Source organism: Aedes albopictus, chromosome 3 (genome assembly GCF_035046485.1).
Source record: "Aedes albopictus strain Foshan chromosome 3, AalbF5, whole genome shotgun sequence".
NCBI classification, from domain to species: domain Eukaryota; kingdom Metazoa; phylum Arthropoda; class Insecta; order Diptera; family Culicidae; genus Aedes; species Aedes albopictus.
Window position 1 is genome coordinate 227,369,394 of NC_085138.1, and position 21,818 is coordinate 227,391,211.

At 41.2% G+C, this 21,818-nt stretch overlaps 1 protein-coding gene and 1 long non-coding RNA gene across 2 annotated transcripts in view; one reads left to right on the plus strand and one right to left on the minus strand.

Moving 5' to 3' along the window:
- LOC109428789 (protein spitz-like) overlaps window positions 1-21,818 on the minus strand; it is a 223,965-nt gene that overhangs the window by 87,337 nt on the left and 114,810 nt on the right. The gene's annotated exons all lie outside the window — the stretch shown is intronic.
- LOC109418522 (uncharacterized) lies at window positions 11,879-16,258 on the plus strand. Its single transcript, XR_003898763.2, has 4 exons — window positions 11,879-14,290; window positions 15,124-15,249; window positions 15,322-15,399; window positions 16,012-16,258. It is a non-coding gene; the product is annotated as an uncharacterized LOC109418522 (long non-coding RNA).

Consider the following 21,818-nt stretch of genomic DNA (forward strand, 5'->3'; position numbering starts at 1 on the left):
AAGAGAGAGAGAGAACAACTTTCTATGTTGGGGTCATATATCACTCCTCCGGTTAGAGACGAACCAGCCAAGGGCTGAAAGTCTCTCTAATAAAGACAAATCAATCAATCAACTCCTCCGGTTCCAAAGGGTTTAAGTTTTTAAAATTATACTGTGAAAATCAGCGGTTTTTTTTTTAGATATTTCGCTATCGTAAACAAAATGTGGTATACTTTGAACATTACTAATCACCCAATTCAAAACACAGCTCCCCCTTAAAGTGTAACATGCTTTATGAAAGAGCTTTAAGGTTGAAGGATTCGTCATTGACAAAATCGTCATCATTGCAAATTCAAAAGCAGTTTCCTCGCTCAAAACTCAAATGTTTGCATTGAAAATATATTCACTGTATTCCATTCTCCACCCGCAACACAGAGAATACAATTTCACTGCGAAAACTTCAGATTTGAAAGAGAAAACTGCTTTCAAATTTTCGATGATGACGGTTATGTCAATGACGAATCCTTCAACCTTAAACAGATAATTTTCCGGAATTTGCGCGGTTGGCCAGCACCGCCAGCACTACGCTGATACTGTGTACAACAAGCGAACTATTTTCAACGTGTTGTATAAAATACAACAGCGCAACTACTGAAGGGTATAATATGCTGTAAGATGCAATGTAGGATCACAAAATATAAAAAAGACAATACAATCAATTCAGTCAATGTGTTGGACATCAACAAATGAGTACTTTCCATCATATCTCTATGTAAATCCAATGAACTGTTTCAAAGATATCTTCCAAATCTTTGTAATAAACAGTGAAAGAAACAACATGTCATTTTTTCTTAATAATACCATTATTACACTGAATAGAGCCAGAACACATATAAATTAATACTTTCAGTAAGTGGCTCGAATGTCTCCATTGTCAAAATGCCGAAAGTTTTCATGGTGCATTATTCCCTCCAGACGATGAGACAATCCATCATACTTGTTTGGAAGGGAGTTGTTGTCCATTGCATGCAGACCGATGAACAAACACAATGTGCTAACGGTTTCACTCATTCCTTCAAAAACTTTCGGACAGAATATACTTTATTTGCAATCTTATAGAATTATATCGTAAATTTTCTAGATTGCAAATTGGACGGCTCGCTTCTGAGTGCTTTATGATTTCCTGCTTATTTCTAGCAGCATAATGTCGGAAAACTGCGCTTCGCGCGTGATGCTCTTGAACTTGGGTTGGTAACGACCAAAACCGAAGGCAATTGATAGTAAGTTTTATGGGAACAGTTGAGTGCACTTTTGCTTGAAACAAAAGCATCACAAATCATGGCCAAATCGGAAGAAATTAGAGACATATTAATCATTTTAATAGCACAAGTGAAATTATAGCTAGTCTGAGTATATTGTAGTACATTGTAGATGTGAAAAGGACGCTAGCGCTTTGAATAAGGATTGAAATTCTGATAGTCGATAAGTATCTGAAGAACCGCAGTTAAATGTAGTTTCAAGATTATAAATCCTACTTTTATCAGCACCTTTGTTCTAGAATCTATACTGCAAACGTGTCACCAAATCCCTATTTTTCGCGCTCAAGTCATCGGTCGCGCAATATTCAATCACATGTTCGTCCCAACCGGCGTAGGGCCAACAACCGATCGACAACGGTCAGCCAGCCAGCGCAGCGATAGCACGACAGGACACTCGAAAAGGCTAATAATGGAACGCGTATGGCGTGTGCCAGACTTTCATCATCTTCCTGCCACCCTTCAGCCCGGCAACTAGGGAAACCGTAAAGTGTAGGTAGTTTATGGCAGCAGAAGCCGAAACCGGGGTGCACAAGTGGCTGTTTTTTTACACCCGCCCCGTGTGCCCGTCCTAATAGATTGTCCGTCAGCCGTCTGTCGCAGTTTTTACGGGAATTTCATCATGACCCCAAACACTCCACACCCACTCGCCGTCCTACCGTCACCACCGACCGCGCGCCGTTTACCACATTCACCATCGGATCGAGTAAGTTACGAGATCCTGGCAAGGAAGAAGGACGCGGAGAAAAGATCCTATCGGATAGCGGCGCGCGTTCGTTCCTTTTCCTTATCCTTATATTATAACGAGCTTCTCTCTAACTTCTTCTGTCTGGCTGGACTGCTGGAGCGCCGATGCATGAGGAATGTTCGGCACCTACGTAACGTACGCCGTTCAGTCAGTCAGTCAGCCAGTCAGTACCAAGCATTTAGTTGCTAAGCGATTACCTAACGTTCCAGCTGCCAGATGGTTCCGATTCTCCTCGATCTCATTTCCCATTGTTTCTCTGTTTGATTTAAACTGTCCGTGCCGAGTAACCAGGGCCGGCTGTTGTCTCCACTTGGAAAATCTTTCCTACAGTAAAAGGGGGTTTAATTTAGCCTGTCGAAGTCTTTTAATACCACGAAAAACGAAGTTAGAAAAAGAAAATGTGAACGATATTCTCGGAAACCGAGCCGGCAACGAAATAAGGACTATGAATGGAAACTCAGTACCTGTAACGTCAGGATCTTAAATGAACCTGGACGAGTGAGAGTTTTGACTCGTGAATTGCAGAAAGTTGGTGTGTGCGTGGCTGCTATTCAGGAAGTGCGGTGGCCCAAATCTGGTGAACGTGAGTTCCGGGCGGCGGGAAACGATCTTCAAAAATTTAATAAGTCTCATATATATTTGCTCAACAGGAGTTTTCAGTTAGCCTTGTGGATAAGGCTTTGGATCGCCAATCCAGAGACGACGGGTTCGATTCCGGTCAGGAAAATGTTCTCGACTCCCTGGGCATATTATATCAATGTGCTTGCCTCACAATATACAAATTCATGCAATGGCAGGCAAAGAAAGCCCTTCAAATAACTGTGAAAGTGCTCAAAGAACACTAAGTTGAAGTGAGGCAGATCAAGTTCCAGTGGGAACGTAGAGCCCCAAAGAAGAAAAAGAATTTGCTCCAACAATTTGAATACAAAGAACTACAACACCTAAATAACATATGTACATAAATAGGGTACGAGATCATTACGGCAGGAATACCTATTTTGGGCACTTACGGCTACAACTAAGTCAGTTTTATACATAATACAAATACCCTAAAAGTGTTGCCATCAAATCACAAAAAGATAATTATCTGAAAACATCACTAAGTGGCCGTTGTTCGTCACTTTGCTTCACATTTACAACAATTGAGATAAATTTAAATTTCGGCAGTGAAATAGAACAGTCGTTAAAAAAATCGTAAGCAAATGCTAATTTTAACTAGGTAATAGCAATAGCCCTTTTCGGCCGACCCTGAATCACACCTCAAGAGCACGGGGCGCACTATGTGTATAGCGTAGTGGTATTGCGGGGCGGGCCAATTTTGAAGATTTAAATAATGAAAGGTATAAAAAATGATCCGATGCGGCAATTTCTGGTATGGAAAAACAACCAGATCAGTCGACGCACCAAAATCCGAATTTTTCACTCGAACGTGAAATCTGTGCTGCTATACGCCAGTGAAACCTGGTATGAATCAGCGAAGAACACTCAACGGCTGCAGGTCTTCATCAATAGATGCCTGCGGTATACAATTCGTGCATGGTGGCCTCACAATTGGATCTCCAACGTGGATCTCCATCGTCAATGTCATCAGAAGCCGATAGCGACAGAAATTCGGGAGCGAAAGTGGAGGTGGGTCGGCCACATTCTACGCAGGGGCGGAAACGAAATCTGCAAACAAGCGTAAGACTGGAACCCAGCAGGACATCGCAGCAGAGGCTCATGGCGGCGCAGCCTCAACAACGAAATTAAGCAAGTCAACAGAAATTTGACCCACAGGTCACGGGACACGTTGGCAGGATGTCGGATGACAACCCGGTAAAATGGTTCTCGAGGGCAATCCGCCCGGGCAGCGAGCGAGATGGATCGATCAAGTGGAGGACGAACTGCAGACCCTTCGCAGAGTGCGTGACTGGAAACGCACAGTAATGGATCAAGTCAAATGGAGACGAGTCCTACGTACAGCAGAGGACACTCAGGCCTTAGTCTGACCGGTAAGGTAAGTGTCGGCTACCAGCACGAGGCTTGCTGATTCCCTGTACCACATAATACGCCAAAGGTCAGTGTGCGTTTCAGCTAGTGTTCGTCTGGATTCATTTGGTGCGTGGACACGATCGAAATCTCAAACCCGATTAAGACGGGCACGGTTCTATGACGCTCGTCCAAAAACTTGCTCGTCCAAGAATTTCTGTTTTCTCCACTGGCAAAAGTTCACTAATCATTCTTAAGATCAAACGTTTTATGGGGAGGAGGTGTTTAAGGCTTCAATAAGTTTTTTTAATCTTTTTATTTTCGTGAACTTTAACTTATGCTAGTTCATCACAAGCTTCAATAAGTGCTGTAGGTCCAAGTATCTATTCTATAGATCTAAAAACTGGACGCAGTGACTTATATACCCAACAAGGAATAACAAAAAAAAATATCTTTTCCCTATTTTTAAATATGTTTAAATAATTATCACCAGCTATAAAAACATGAATCCATTATTCTTATCATATAGTGGTTGCCATTGTAGACGATGTGTCAGTAACAGATTTTTTTATGAAGAAAATCTCACTGTAGAGTAAATATTTGGAGCAACAAAAGGATAACGCCACAGTTAGTAGTGATTGGTGGTTTTATTCCCTTACAGCAGGAAAAGAAACTGGTAGGGGAAATTACCTATTCTCGGCCGTTTTGTTCTCTTCGTCTTTGTGGGTTTTCTGAAACCTATTGAACTGAGAGTTGGTCTCAAATCCTTCCCATCTAAGCTGAATTATATGGCCAAGTTGCAGGCAATTTGGCTGACAAAAACCCCCCCTGACGAAGAGAACAAACCTGTCGATAATACCCATTGTCACCTAGTACCGTAGTACCTACATAAAACGAAAATTTCCTTTCATTTTTAGTATACTATTGATCAAACCAATCTCATAACCATACCTCCTTTTACATTTCACTCATCAAAGTGCAGCCGGACGTGTCATTCAGTACGCCTCCCAGTACGCTTCCAAGTCAATGTAATTAATTTTACTGGGTCCATAAATCTCCGCGACGCTGTTCTAATGTAAGGTGGCAACCTATTCCTACCTACCACACTGCGTTGATCAAATGCGAAAGTAATGCAACGGAACGATTAAACCACCACAACCTTCCGACCGTCAGTTGGTAGTTAGTGAGCTCCAGGCTCAGCGCTCAACACCAAACCAAACCAACCAAGAAGTAGTCACAGTCAAAGTCAGTAAAGGTGGCGCGTAAACAGACACAGCAGCGGCGGCATTATCGTTTTTCATGCTTTGCATTATTCGCTCGTATCTATTCTTAATTTCATTCATAAATTTGCATCCTGCTGCTGCTGCTGCTGTTGCGGTGTAGCATTCGATTCATTCATGTGTTCTTGTGTCGCCCGAGCTGGTTGAGGGAAACTAGGATGCAGAGGGAGTCAAGGAGTCACCTCTCCTCCAGTCAGTGCAGTGCAGCAGTGGTGGCAGTGAATGCGTTATCGAAAACCTGCTCGAAATGTCGCCACAACACAACCACCATCATCAGCAGTGCTTCACGTTGTGTTGACCGAGCTCCTAAAGAACATGAACGTGCTTTGATCAATCGCGCTGATTTGCGCACAGCGGTAACCGCAGTTATCACCGGGAAGTATTGAGGCAGGCACATAGGGGGAATTGATAGTAAAGCGTCATCGTTGGGGAGAGATGACTCACAGTGGGGAAATCGAGACTAACAAGTCTCTGTGCTTACGCTATGTTTGTAAAAAATGCTCCAAATGTCATGTTGTTTATAATTTTAAACAAGGTTGCAACCATTCATTTGCAAAAATTTACATTCATTTGCTATTATCTCAGTTCAGAAGCATGCTATCGAAAAACAATGTATGGATGAATTTAACCTTGTAGTTTTATCTGAAAGTTTGCCGAATAACATTGGGGTCGCAAACGTATACCAAAGTCGTGAGTGAGCTGTGAAGGCAACTCTCCACGCGGTGAATATAAATTTCATTCACGCTGTGGAGAGTTGCCTTCACAGCTCGCTCACGACTTTGGTATACGTTTGCGACCAAAATGTTATTCGGCAAACTTTCAGATAAAACTACAAGGTTAAATTCATCCATACATTGTTTTTCGATAGCATGCTTCTGAACTGAGATAATAGCAAATGAATGTAAATTTTTGCAAATGAATGGTCGCAACCTTGATTTTAAAGGAATTTTAAGAGAAAATCTGCAAACAGACATCGGGAAGAGTGCTTCATGGATGGTGTGGGGATGACCTGAAATGAGATTAATGCTGACGGGACTGCAGGGCGATTCAGGGGAGCTTGCATAAGAGTTATGGCGATTTCAGGGGTGTTACAGAGGGTCTGAGGAGTTTCAGAAAGTTTTCGGAGTCATTTTAGGGGGTTTATTTTTATTTTACAGAGACGTTGATTCGCACTGAAAATGTGCATAGTGCAGCTCATTTTCATATTAAAACCGCTCCTTCTTGCTTATACACTGCGGAGCATGCCATCCCTGGTTTCAGGGACATTTCTAGCGGCTGCCAGGTGTTGCATAGAAGGAGCGGGACCCTCCGAAACTCAAAAAAAAATGCACTAGAAACCATCTGGAACATCCTGAAATGTCTTCGAAAACACCCTGAAATACCCTCATGGTGCTCCTGAAATCCCCTGTAATTTCCTGAAATGTTCTCAAAAACACCCTTAAGACCCCCTGTGACACACCCTCAGACCACCTAAAAAGTCCCTGAAACCTCTCAAAACACACCTGTAACTCCCGTCCCGGTAACGCCTCCGAAATTCACTGAAATTCCTCTGAAACTGTCATATATGCCTCTGAAAACCCACTTTTAACCCCCTCAGACCCCATGCAATGCCACTGATCGATCCCTGAGATGATGTGGTAGCGAACCTTTCCTACCCGGATGTCAAATAGTAGCATCTTGTCCTGAAAGTAGCTCCTCTTGTAGCTCCTACAATTCGGCAAAGCTTTCCGGAACTCCCAGGTGGTGTATGGCGCAATACACTGAGCGAAATAAGAATAGCACCACCCTGTGTTTTCACTATATGTTTTGAATTTTCATATCAGTTTTTATATCTTCGATTTAGAATGATAGTATTATCTATTCCACAACTGTACAACTGATTACGGTCATATTATTGTGGATCGTTTACATTTAAGCCGAAAAATTCATGAAAAAATAAGCGAAATAAAAATAGCACCACTTTAACTTTTGATAAACGTTTATTTATATTTCAGCAAAAAACAAGTTCATATACATTATTTAGATCGTAGTAGTGAGCATACGAGCCATTGTTTCGAATTACTTCAACAAGCCGTGATTTCATGGACAAAATCAGTTTTTCCAACGTACCTACTCGATCTACTGTAGGCATCCACGAATACGACGTTTCACCATGTTATCGTTGTCGAATTGTTTGCCGTTCTCATAAACGCGACGAGCAAGAATAGACCAAAGGTTTTCTATGGGATTCAGATCCAGAGAACAAGCGGGCCACTCGAGAACTTCTATGATTTCGTTAGAAAACCAGGCCTTAGTCAGTCTTAGAGTTGTGAATCGCGGCATTATTCTGCTGGAAGACGAAATCTGGGCTCATCAAACACTCGCCGTGTTCAATTAGGCTTATTTTCAGCAATTCAATGTAATCCTCTGACTTCATCCTCGTTGAGATCCACGTCAATGAAAGCTTTCCCCGAAATGTAAAAGCTCCCCAAACCATCAGTGTACCACCACCAAAGTTCCGGTTCATCTTAACATCCGGTTCTTCTCGCAGTGCATGTCAGTAGTCTTGTCAACCATCTGGACCATCAAAGTTGAACTTTTTTTCGTCCGAAAATAGCAGATTTTTCCATTCGTCCGTCCAGGAAACATAATGTTCAGCAAAACTGAACTGATTCACCTTATGTCGCTCTGTCAAGTTGGGCTTGCCAAGCCTTTTGTGCTACCTCAGGTTCTTGTTGCTTGACAGGATTTGTTGCACACGTCGTATTGTCACCGGAAATTGCAATTCTGCACGAATTTGGAATACTGTTCTTTTCTTGTTCACTGTATCTCTTTGAATTCTTCGCTTATCTTTCTCCGGGAGCTTACTTTTCGATCCTCGTTTGTCTGTGTGATGAACATTTTCGAAATGTTTCAAGAACCTTACGACTACGGTATGAGATCGAAAGATTTTACGACCGATTTCTCTGGAAGAGAGGCATGCGTCATGGTATGTTTTGAGTTTTACCCTTTCTTCGAAGGTAAGATGTTGCGCCTGACCCATTACTACTCGAATACTGGGAAACAAAGGGTTCTTCCGTTACTTGTTGAATAACACTCTGCCACCCGATAGGAACTGCCTATAACTGACTCAAAGCCAATACAAAAATCTGTTAAAATTTTTACAGGTTGTTTTCATTACATGGTGGTGCTATTTTTATTTCGCTCATTTTTTCATGAATTTTTCGGCCTAAATGTAAATGATCCACAATAATTTGATCGTAATGAACTGTAAAGTTGCGTAATGAATTATACTATCATTCTCAACCAAAGATAGCATAATTGGCATCGAAATTCTAAGAATATTGTGAAAAAACAGGGTGGTGCTATTCTTGTTTCGCTCAGTGTAGCGACCCAGCTGACAACCACGCAACAGTGGATTATTCATCACTTCTTCTGGAGCGTTATCTCGGCCATTTTGTTTACCGACCTTATAGCATCCACCGTCGACTGTCCCTTCAGGAAACCAAACTGGTTATCCGCATGTTCGGAGCCATTAGTCCACTCCTTGCAATCTTTTACAGGACAACCCACTCCGAAGGTTTCTCGGTGGTATACAGGAAATAGATTGGTTTGTACGCTTAAGCGTCGCCAGGTGGCTTCCCGTGTTTCAGCAGCAGAGCCTCTTCCACCTCACCGGAAATTCGTTTTGGTTCAGGCACCTCTACATAGCATGTCAAGACAAGCCGACTTGGCCGTGTGGAACAGGAGACCATGGACGCGTCTCATGATGCGAAAAAAAAGTGTTCCCAAAATGCACTGCACTGCCCCCATTCGCACAACAGTCCCATGTGAATAGGAAATCCAGCAAACATGGGACTGTTATGCGAATAGGGACATTACAGCATCTCAGGTGAACGAACGCTGCAAAGGTGCCATGGAGCCTTTTGCCTTGGCCATGACTACATACAGTGTACATCTCCCCAGGTGTATTGGCAGTCTAACACTGAAATTCAAAAACTCAATATTTATCCTCCATGGCACAAATGTCCCAAATTTTATGTATAGAGCCAGTTTTCTGAAAACTCAAAGGAAGAATGTATTGTAAGTATTCTAACGCTGATCTTCCAGTAGTGCTTGAAAGTCTTTGAAAATGATAGCGATACTAATTAAATCTTGGCCCATTGAGGTCCCTTGAACCTTTTTCAAGGGTATGCCAAAATTTCAAGAAGCATCCAGGAGTCTAGAAAGCTCTACACTAATTTTATATAGGGTGAGCACTTTCCACTTCTATCTCAGCTAATTTAATACCAATTGACTTGAATTTTAGTACACAACGAGATACGTACAATAGGTACCCGTAACGTGGGTAGATCACCTTATAATGGTGCGTTACGGTGTAAGATCTACCATAACAAATTTTGATTTCATAATTCTCCATCTTGGTTGATTTAAATGCAAGAGAATTATAAGATCAAAATTTGTTTTTTTTGTGTTTTGTTTGATTTTTGTATGTTGTTTTTTTCACTAATTCAGTGTTATTTGCTTGATTTGAACTTTAATATAATGATGATTTGTTTCAGCGCTGTTCAGGTAAATAAAGTTGTAATTGCAATGTAGGTCAATCAAAATTCTATATACCATAATAATAATATTTAATATTTCAGGTAAAATCAGGTAATTCGTCAACCATATAATTATATTTAAATTGCATGATACTTGAGATTTTTTTTAATAAAATTGATGTCTAAATCTTTCTTAACTCAAAGTCCTAACTTTAATGTAGGGTTGTATGCGAAGACCATCAACACTCGATTAATTAGAAAACGCATTTCACTCTCATCTCCCCTACATATCGAAAAATCGTTATCTGACGTGATCGTAATACTTATAGCCTCGTATCCACCGTAAAGGTGTTATATTTAGACGGAAAGGTCATCCATCCGTTCATTCATTCATTCATTCATTCGTGCTGCAAACTTGTGAATGGATACGCCTGATAAAAACCTGTTTCAGGACCATCTTTCATTTTGCACATTGCCGATTAATGAAAGTTCTCCTAGGTTTATCAGCAGGCGATGGAGTGTTGAAAACGAAAACTTGATGTTGATGGGATGACTAACGAACGGTTATGACTGCGAAGTTTCCAGTAGCTGTATGCATTATTTTTTTCTTTAGAAAACAAGTCAACCAGTCATCTACCCGATTACAAACTTGTACCACTTTGCACAGGAACGTAACTATTTCGATTACAAAATATTTCCGTTTATGATCATCACTCGGCGCGGTGTACATTGCGATATATCCGCATGTCGTCTACCGCAGCGCACCCATGGCTGCGCGTCATAGCTCCGAAGGAAGCAAAGAACCTAATTTGTCATTCAATTCGTGTTTGAGCTCTGGGGTTCATGATATCCGTCCGGATGTGCCGCCACGACACGGCGCGGTTCCTATATTGGTGAAATATGTGAATCATAAAGTATTTATTGAACCGAACACGAATGGCGCTCCAGCAGGCGTGTCTCTGCGTCTCTTATGAATGCGAAACATGGAAAACAATATGTACCTACGTCATATCGAATTCTTATGAATGTGTACATTTCTAATTTCTTCACTCGAAACTAGTCATATTTTTAAAGCTTGGTACATCAAAAAAATCGTATTGTATTTTAGAGTCAGATTTGTTGGAATCAATTGCACTTAGATCCGAATAAGCAAGGGACACTCTACGTATACTCAAAGTGAAATTACAGCCCATACATGGAATCCTCACAGTCAGTTGGGAAAGACAAGGAATGTTAAAATGTGATAATCGCTGCTAACAAAGCCCGAGAATACTGTACTGTAACTTTGTAAAATATGGTGCGAGTGTCAATCTTTTTGAAGCATTCGGCGGGTAACACAGCGAAACATTTTTTTTTGTCTCAAGAGCAAAAGTATGTGTCACAAAAATTAACTATTGGTCTGTCTCCAGAGCGAACTTACGTATCTCCGACAGATTTTGGGCCGTATAATCAATTTTCTCATTTGTCAATGAAGAGACGAACCAGCCAAGGGCTGAAAGTCTCTTTAATAAAGACAAATCAAATCAATCATTTGTTAATGATAATGTTGCCGAATCGTAATTCGGTTAGTTCTTGGCGCTAGTCACCATGAAGCGGATCGTATTTTCGGAAATAATACTTACTATCGAGAGAAAATTAACAAAAAAAATCAATTACTAAATGTTTGCCCTTATGATATTATAACTGAGAACAGTAAGAACTGTAGTGGATCGAATGGGTATTTTGAAGTCTGGTCGTTGGAACTTTGGTGTGTGTACTATTGTCTTTCAATTGTTTTAGGAAAATATGCAGAAGACTTTTATTAAGTACTTCTGAAGAAATTCAAATGGAATTCCAAGCTGTCCATTCAAATACAAAAGTCATGGAACTATTTTTTTTATTATTTTCGAAGATGTCACTCCTCATTCACATATCTCCAGGAGTTTCTTCAGAGATCTTCCTTGATTCAGTGATGCCTTCAGAGTTCATTGCCTCCGAGAGTTCATGCAAAGGTTGCTGCGAATTCCTTCAAAGACTCCTCTTAAACTCCAATCAGGGATTTCTCCACGAGTTTCTTAAGAGATCTTTTCAGGAGTTCCTTAAAAAATGTCTCCAGTAGTCTCTTCAGCGATTCAGGGATGTCGTCAGGAGGAATCAGAGATGCCTTGAGGAGTTTCATCAGGAATTCCGTCAGAAGATCTCTTAGGTATTCCGACAGGAGTGTTTTCAAGGAATGCTTTAGGAGTTCCTTCAGAGATTTTTTCAGGAGGATTCAGAGATGCCTCCAGAAGTTCAATTAGGGACTCCTATTAGTCTAGGAGTTCCGTCTGATGTTCAAGAATTCCTACAGGAGTTCCTTCGGGAATTTGTCGTCTAGGATTTCCTTCAGAGATTCTTCCAGGAGCATACAAGGATGCCTCCAGTAGTTTTAAGGATTCCTTCAGAAGGGATGTTCACAGATTAGTCCAGGAGTTCCTTCTAAAATTCTTCCAGGAGCTCCCTCAGGGATTCCTCCTGGGTCGCTCCTGAAATTATTTCAGAGATTTTTCCAGAAGGACGCAGTGATGCCTCGAAGAGTTCCTTCAGGAATTCCATTAGGAGTTCCTTCAAGGATTTCTTCAGGACTAAATCAGCCATATCTCCAGGATTTCTGTAAAAGATCTCTCATAGAGTACCCAAAAGAATTCCTCCAAAATATCTTCCAGGTAATCCTCCACGATTTAATTCTGGAATTCCTATGAGGATTCCTCCTGGAATTTCTTCCAAGATCCCTCCTGGAATTCCTTCGGGGATTTCTCCTGGTACTCTTTCGAAGACTTGTAACTGCCGACTAGCTCAAGAGGGGAGCCTTCCTGAGACTCCCTGAAACAAAACCTCAGGGTCGGCATGCTTCTCGACCAGTTATTCGCGGGCAGGGAATATTCGCACTGTCGTACAGAAAAACTCACATCACTTCACAATTTACACATTTATTCCCGGACTTTTCCGGTCTCTTCTTCTTCTTACACTTTCCTCTTTCCCACATTCTTATATCTACTCTAACCTGATCTTTCCTTTTCCTATCGGGGCCCCTTCTATCTTCCACCTTTTTACCACCAGCTTCCACCAGATCTTCTACGATGGCGGCCTTCCAAACGTTGCGCTTCGGCGTCCTTCGGGGTAGCGATGGCGACTTTCAAAGGCCCTTGTAGTCTCGGGCTGCCGAGTATGTTGACGGACTCGGTTACGACGATTACGATTTGCCGGAACCGCCTCAACATAGGGGGAGGGGGGGGTGTTTGGTATCCTTCAGCAGTCAGAACCGAAGTTCTGACCAAAAATAGCGGGGTTCTGCTGTCTTTCTACGCTTCACTTGCTTTTCCGTCTATATCTTTAACTCTTTCACTGCGGGTACAACCTTCCGCACAATTGTTCACTACAACCTCTTAAGTTGGCGGTTCGTTTGGCAGGCTTTCAAGAATCATGGAGTACAAATGGGTCACTGTCCTTTATACTCGGCCAGCGACCTAGATCAGTCGTGTCCCTCTCTCATCATCGTGTCCGTTAGCCCGTCCATCTTTGTTTCTTCGTCCATTCCTTCCAGGCTACCAACAGGATCTGCTTGTCCCTCTGGTGGTGGGTTTTGGAAACTGGTGGCGTAGTATGGTAGACTGTTCAACTACGGTCTAGCAGACATCTAGCTAACGGAGAAAACTACACAACATATACGAACACTTCCTACACTTTTTATACAATACACGGTTCCAATTCATACAAAATCTCAAAAACACTCCACACTGAACTGCGAACACTTACACTCTCCCCCAGCTCGGGTAAAAAATATTTACAAAGTAAATATTTTTTCCACAGATTACACAAGACTTCCCCGGTTACACGTACCTCTGAACCTACCAACACAAACCACTCAACACCAGAACAAATTCACTTCAACCGACGGTAGTTCACAAAACACTTGACTCGAAACGTACTAGATTAAGTCATACAGAAATACATCAATGAAACACATTGTAAAAGACCAGTAAGTACGTTTACAGAGTATCGGGGTCATAGATTTTCATCGTTGTTACCAACTCCTCACAATTTAGAGATTAACTCTGTACTGACCGTCAACGCGATTGCTCTGGTCTCCAGCGATCAAATGCGCAAACATTGAGCTTGGCAACCTCTTCCAATACTTACATTTTGTCCATACGATTGTTTAAAAAGCTTTCTTCACAACGAAACAAATGACAATGCTCTATTTACACTACGTATTTACATTACTTACAAGTATTTACAGATTAAAATTTCATTTAACAAAGCTACGGTATAGTACGGTAAAATGGTGCTTTGAAATGTTTCACCGGTTTGTCGGAGTTGTGATCGTTCTAGTACTACTTGTTTCGAATTCCATTCGAACAATAGTCTTTTGGTGTGTGTTTGTATTGAGATGATTTCGAACTGTCAAACTACTAATTATTGTGCAATGTTATGGTGATGAAATATGATCAACATGAGGTAAGTACGATGAATTTTAATTCAAGAGTTATTTCTTAGCCGGCGAGTGAAAAATCCCCGTAGATTGATGGCCAAAACCAATCCGGAAATGGATCTTCACTGCAAAAGATTAAATTCTTGAATCAGAATCCATCAAATACAATGATTTGAGAATTTTCATTAAAAGTGAGGTTATACTGCATGAATCTACTAGGCAAAAGAGATAATTGAATTGATTGCTTTAATGATTCAATGAACTATGATTATTTTCATTCTTTGGTCTGTGATTTCACTATTAGTTTTCACCTTATTTTCTTTTTTTTTCTGAACTAAGTAAATTCCTATGGCTAACAACTACGAAACAAAATTATAAAAATCAAGATACATTTTACAAACGTTACAAAACATGCAAAAACAAATTAAAATATTTATTTATTTCCCCTACATTCATCTGACAACATTGTCTACATGAAAATATTGAAATGGCCATCATGCAAAATATATACAAAAATTTACAAGGAAATCCTTTTTAATTTAGGTTGATTTAGCGAGAGTTTGGTGTTAAGAAGTTCTCCTAGACAAAGCTTTTAACAGGAGGTACTCCGCAACCAAATCTAATTCAACACAATTATACACGCACTTAATGCTTTTCGCTTTCAGCTACTACTACCATTCACTTAACGCTTCTCCATTCAGATTTTTGCTAAGTCTGATTAGATAATTGTTGACAATCAGACTAGCTACTGAAAATGAGATATCCAGCGCATCATTCTGTCTCACTTCCACTATGGGTACAAAGTGATCAGACATTCAAAATACATGGACCCATTAATCACACATTAAAATCTTCCTAGGAATCTCTCTACAACTACAGCCTCCGCAGCATCGAGACCAGATGACGTCATGAAGATCAAGCATCCGAAGAGCATCGCGTACGGAGACTGGAAGGAATAGCATCTCTAGACGATGTATTAACAGAGGTAACTATCCTTGTCAGTTGTACTACCCTTCGCTATCACTTGTCTATACATACACATCTGTCTCACTTTTAGGAACTATGACCGTGCTACAGACGAACCTTCCTATATAGAGTGACCCAGCACTCGTGTGGTCTCACTATCTCACTTTTGGTGAGTATATCCAGCAATTTGTATTGCTCCTATCAACTACCTAGGCTACTAGATGCATGCAAGTCAACCAGATTCACCAACACCTTTCTACCGCAATCCCTGAGAAAGAAGAAGTGTTGACTTCTCAGTTCATCGTAGTGTAATCCGCTGTTGGTGTGAGCGATGAATTTTGTGATCTAGTACCACCTATCTATGCTTCCCTGAGCACCTTTCTTCACTTTACTCTAAACAGAGTCTGAAATCATTTGGGCCGTAGTGCTCGAATTCAAATTCGCAACACTAGGACTATTACCACACAAATAAACATAAACAACCAGTCAAAAGCTGGGTTTTGGCTGGGAGAACAACATTGTAGAAAAATCTAGGAATTCTTACCTAAAAGAATTAGATTTTCTAAATGGTTCGGTAATAAAAACTGTCTCCGACATTCAAACGCTAGCTTGTATGTGGAAACCAGACTCCTCTCTCGTGTGAAACCTTTCACTAGGCATGTTTTTCTCTACTATTTCTTCTTTACATCCTCTTTCGTTCTTTTTCCTCCTACTCTTGTAAACTCTCATTCATTTCTATTCATGAAATGTTCCATTGGACTAATCTTATCTCTTATTTTAGCTCAATCAACTGAACGATGACGACACGAGTAATCACCGACTCAGGACGTTTTCTGCACGCCAATTCGCAATGGAATTAGAATTTAAAAAGAACTATTTAGGAGCTAAAAGTATCACAGATTAGAATTTGATAACCTAGTAAATTGAAAAATGCTATAAAATTTGAAAACCTAGTAAATTTGAAAATCCTATTTGCACACGCTTCAAAAGAAGCACACAAAATTTGTTGTAAATAAAAATTATCGTTCTTTTTGGCCTTTTCATTTCACACACATCCGAAATCACATCACAACACACTAAAATTATTTCAAACAAAAGTAAAAAAGTTAAAAATGACTAGTATTGATATCTAATGTTCTTTTTGAACAATCGTTTGTTTATGTTCATTGTGTTTCTGGACAACAAAACCCCTCCGTCGCGAATGAAATGATTTTGCGAACTGTGTAAGAAGAAAGAGTAAGTCCAAATGTGGTAAGTTAAATTCGTGAAGGCCTGGAAGTTTTACCAGAGACCTCCGTCGAAACCAGTTCAATCCAGTGCGATCTTCCGAACTGACCCTTTCAAAAAACTGTCAAGAAGACGATTTTAAGTTGGGCGCCAAAGTGTAACTGCCGACTAGCTCAAGAGGGGAGCCTTCCTGAGACTCCCTCAAACAAAACCTCAGGGTCGGCATGCTTCTCGACCAGTTATTCGCGGGCAGGGAATATTCGCACTGTCGTACAGAAAAACTCACATCACTTCACAATTTACACATTTATTCCCGGACTTTTCCGGTCTCTTCTTCTTCTTACACTTTCCTCTTTCCCACATTCTTATATCTACTCTAACCTGATCTTTCCTTTTCCTATCGGGGCCCCTTCTATCTTCCACCTTTTACCACCAGCTTCCACCAGATCTTCTACGATGGCGGCCTTCCAAACGTTGCGCTTCGGCGTCCTTCGGGGTAGCGATGGCGACTTTCAAAGGCCCTTGTAGTCTCGGGCTGCCGAGTATGTTGACGGACTCGGTTACGACGATTACGATTTGCCGGAACTGCCTCAACATAGGGGGGGGGGGGGGGTGTTTGGTATCCTTCAGCAGTCAGAACCGAAGTTCTGACCAAAAATAGCGGGGTTCTGCTGTCTTTCTACGCTTCACTTGCTTTTCCGTCTATATCTTTAACTCTTTCACTGCGGGTACAACCTTCCGCACAATTGTTCACTACAACCTCTTAAGTTGGCGGTTCGTTTGGCAGGCTTTCAAGAATCATGGAGTACAAATGGGTCACTGTCCTTTATACTCGGCCAGCGACCTAGATCAGTCGTGTCCCTCTCTCATCATCGTGTCCGTTAGCCCGTCCATCTTTGTTTCTTCGTCCATTCCTTCCAGGCTACCAACAGGATCTGCTTGTCCCTCTGGTGGTGGGTTTTGGAAACTGGTGGCGTAGTATGGTAGACTGTTCAACTACGGTCTAGCAGACATCTAGCTAACGGAGAAAACTACACAACATATACGAACACTTCCTACACTTTTTATACAATACACGGTTCCAATTCATACAAAATCTCAAAAACACTCCACACTGAACTGCGAACACTTACAGACTCCTCCTGGACTTCTTTCGAGGATCCTTTGAGAATTCCTTCTGGAATTCCTTCGGGGATTCCGCCTGAAGCTCCTTCGGATTCCTCCTCCTAGCATTTCTTCGGGGATTTCTCCAGGAATTCCTTCGGGGATTCCTCCTAGAATTCCTTCGGAGACTCCTCCTGGAATTCCTTCGGAGATTCCTACTAGAATTCCTTCGGGGATTCCTCCTGAATTTTCTTCGAGGATTTCTGCTGGAATTCCTCGTGGAATTCCTTCTGAGAATTTTATTGGAATTGTTTTGGGAATTACTCCAGGAATTCTTTCGGGGATTTCTCTATCATTCCTTCAAGGAAACTTACTAGAAATTCTTTGGAGATTCCTCCTGGAGTCTTTCGGAAATTTCTCCTGAAATATTTTCGGGTGTTCCTCCTGGAATTCTTTCGGGAACTCCTCCTGGAATTCCTTTGGAAATTTCTCTAGGACTTACTTCGGGTATTCGTCCTGGAATTTCTCCGGGATTCTTCCTAGAATTCTTTGGGGGTTTCCTCCTGGAATTCTTCCGCGGACTCCTTATGGAATTTCTTCGGGGATTCCTTCTATAATTCCTTCGGGGGTTGCTCCTGGATTTCCTTCGGGGGTTGCTCTTGGAATTTTTCCGGAGATTTTTCCTGGAATTTCTCCAGCAATTTATTACAATATTCCTTCTGGATTTCATTCGTAGATTTTCACTTGAATTCCTTTAGAAATTTCTCTTGGAATTCCTTCGTGTATTCCTTCTGGAATTTCTTCGGGGATTCTTCCTGGAAATCCTTCGGTGATTCCCCCTGGAATCCTTTTGGGGACCGCTTCTGGAAGGTTTCTTTAGGGGTTCGCCCTGCCATTTCTTTGGAATTCTCTCCAGGATTTCTTTTGATTTTTCTGGGTTTCCTCCTGCAATTCTTTCGGGGAATCCTACTAGATTTCCTGCTAGAATTTCTTCGGGGATTCCTCCTAGAATTCCTTCGTTTATTCCTCCTTGAATTCCTTCTGGGATTCCTCCTGGGATTCTATCTGGGATTCCTACTTAATAGAACTCCTTCTGGGGTTTCTCCTGGAATTCCTTCTAGAATCCGTCTGGAATTGCTCCTAAAATTCCTTCAGGAATTCTTCCTAGAATTCCTTCGGGGATTTCTCCAGGCATTCCTACGGGGATTCTTCCTGGATTTTTTTCGGGAATTCCTCCTGGAATTCCTTCGGTGAAACATCCTAGAAATTCTTCGGAGAATCCTCCTGGAGTTCCTCGGAGATTTCTCTTGGAATTGCTTCTGGGATTCCTTTTGGAATTTCTGCGGGGATATCCCCAGGAATTCTTTCAGGAATTCCTCATGTAATTCCTTCGAGTATTCCTCCTGGAATTTTTTCGGAGATTCCTCCTAAAATTTCCCTTGGGATTCCTTCGGGGATTCCTCTAGAAATATCTTCAGCGGTTCCTCCTGGAAGTGCTTTGGATATTTCTCTTGGAATTCTTTCGGGGACTCTTCCTGGAATTCCTTATTAGATTCCTCCAGTAATTCCTTCGTAAATTCCTTTTGGATTTCCTTTGATTATTCCTTGAATTCTTTCGGGGATTCCTACTGGAATTTCTTTGGAAATTCCTCTTGTATTTTTTTCGGGTATTCCTCCTGGATTTCATTCGGGGATTTTTCCTGGAATTCTTTCAGAGACTCCTCCTCGAATACCTTCGGGGATTCCTACTGGGATTACTCCTGGCGTTTCTTCTGGAATTCTTCTAAAATTTCAATCATGGATTTCTCCAAGGGATCTCTCTAGGAGAAATTCTTGATCCACCAGGGATTCCTGCAGAAGCTCCTTCAGGGATTTATACAGGAGCTCCTGCAGGTTTTAGGTCAGGAGATCCTTGAGGGATACCTCCACGAGTTCATTCAGGGATTCCTCCTGCAGTTTCCTGGAATTTCTTTGGGGATTTTTCCTGGATTTTTTTTTGGGAATTATCACTTTATTTCTTCGGTGATTCCTTAAGTTCAAATAACGGGACCTTGCTATCAAAAGCTTCTGAAAAAACGAAACAAAAACTGCTGTCACTTTTCTACCCTGTCCATGGTAGAATGATGAGCACGAGCATGTTGATGTGTGGCTGTCAATTACTCCTTTTTCCAATCCGATTGGGGGTCCATTATGAGTTGCGGTCACATAGAATGAAAGGGGGACTCTTTCCGTATAGTTAATCTCCAGATCAATTTGCAATTCACGGCTCTTTATTTGGGAGATTAATAAATTCCTGCATGAAATGGGGTACAATTATAGGTTTACAATTACAATTATGTTTGCATGATAGCTTAGAGCATAGTTATAGCATGATTATAGCAGGATTACATAAAAGCTCAGATCTTATCGCTCAAGTAGGTATGTAATACAACTTACGTTTATTTTCCCTATTGTGAGTCCGTAGCTGTTAGCATATGGTGCTATAATTTCGAAGTAGTTGTACAGTTTAATGCTATCTTACCGGTACCGATTCAAGGTTTGAGCAAAGGTAGGTTACGGACACTATTTATGAAGCACTTACACGTAGTTTTAGGCATTAAATTTAAGAAATTCATTAGAATAATAATGTAGATACAAGTTGAATTCATTTACCTGTTTGGGCTAACACTCTAAAATCATTTATGCAATTCAGTATCATAATTTACATTTTATATAACTCATTTTGGTATCATAATGGCCAATTTTTCCGAACTGGCTCATTATGCAACTGAAATGAGTTGCATAATGAAAAAAGTTGTATAATGTTCATAATGCAACTCATTTGAGTTGCATTATGAACATTATGCAACTCAAATGGGTTGCATTATGAAAAAATCATTGCATAAAATTTTGTATGGAGCTCGTTGCAAAACTCGATTTTTTCAGCACTCTTCGTATTTATCCAACTCGGCAAGCCTCGTTGGATAAATGTACGACTCGTGCTGAAAAAATCAACTTTTTGCAACTCGTTACATAAATAACTATTATTTTCCATAGTAAACATTAGAAATAAACGTGATAATGTGTCTGTATGCACTTTTATCTTCTTCTCTACTCGCGTTTGTGACAGGCGGAAGCACTGTCACTCCAGGTCAGTGCAGCCAGAGCAGCGCAGGCAGGGCTACTATTGGACGCAAACACAATGGGCGCGCTGTCCTAGTCCACAGTTGCCGTTCGTCGATGTCCAAGTATCCGGGATCGTTTGAGCCATGCTCTCAGGGAGGAAGAGCAACTGACGAAAGTGCCGGGACTGGGATCAAACCCATGACCGTCTGCTTATGAAGCAAACGTGTGACTGCTTGCGCCACCGGTCCGAACGTCTACAGCCTTTCAACAGGATCATACGTTATGAGTATAGGCTGATACGCTGGCCGTCGTGGAGTACCAGTTGAAAGTAGTGCGGATGATGAGATCGCTCCTCAGAACACCTAGGGACAGATCCAATTCCCGATGGATGTTTTCTGGAAGCGCGGTAGACGCTCGAATATCTGACTATACTAATGCGATGTGTAAATGGAGGCCGATAATCATCGCAGACTTAGTATTAGTCATAGAAAAAGGAAGGAGCAGTGACTAGGAAAGAAGTCACATTTCTAAGATCAGACACAAAGTTAGCTTTCCTAAATGGGGCAAAGTTCGGTAAAGTTGTACTCGGAATCAGTGTTACAGGCAAGGATGTGCAGAACTAGGAACACTGTGTAAAATTGTTCACTGAAGCGCAAATAGTTGGGGCGCTGACAACCGACGAGTACGGAAACTAGCTGCTTTTAGGTAGGTACCTGCGATTCGACTTTATTTCATCTAAAAGGAAGGTGGGACAATATGCACCGTCAAAGCAAACGTGGTCAAATAAGTAAGGTGAAGATTTTTTTTTTGTTTATTTTAACAGGGAGTTAATTTTACACTTAAAAAAGGTAAAGATGTTGTACCGATTTTTTTAACCATATGTTTCGAACTGAATTCAAGCTCGCTGGCCGTATACTGAGGGAGCGTGCCTTCAGCTTTAGGAGAGGAATGGGTTGAAAACCACTGTTTAAAATGCTGGGGAATTGATGGGCAAAACGCATAATGAGGTTGGGAAAAATGACCACTGCATTTCCCGCTTTGAATTCTAATGAAATACTAGGTTGCTCCATCTAACTATTTACGGCAGCAATGAAAGATACATGAGGCGGATGGTAATTAATGGGTTGATTTCGTATGACCACCCAAGTAACC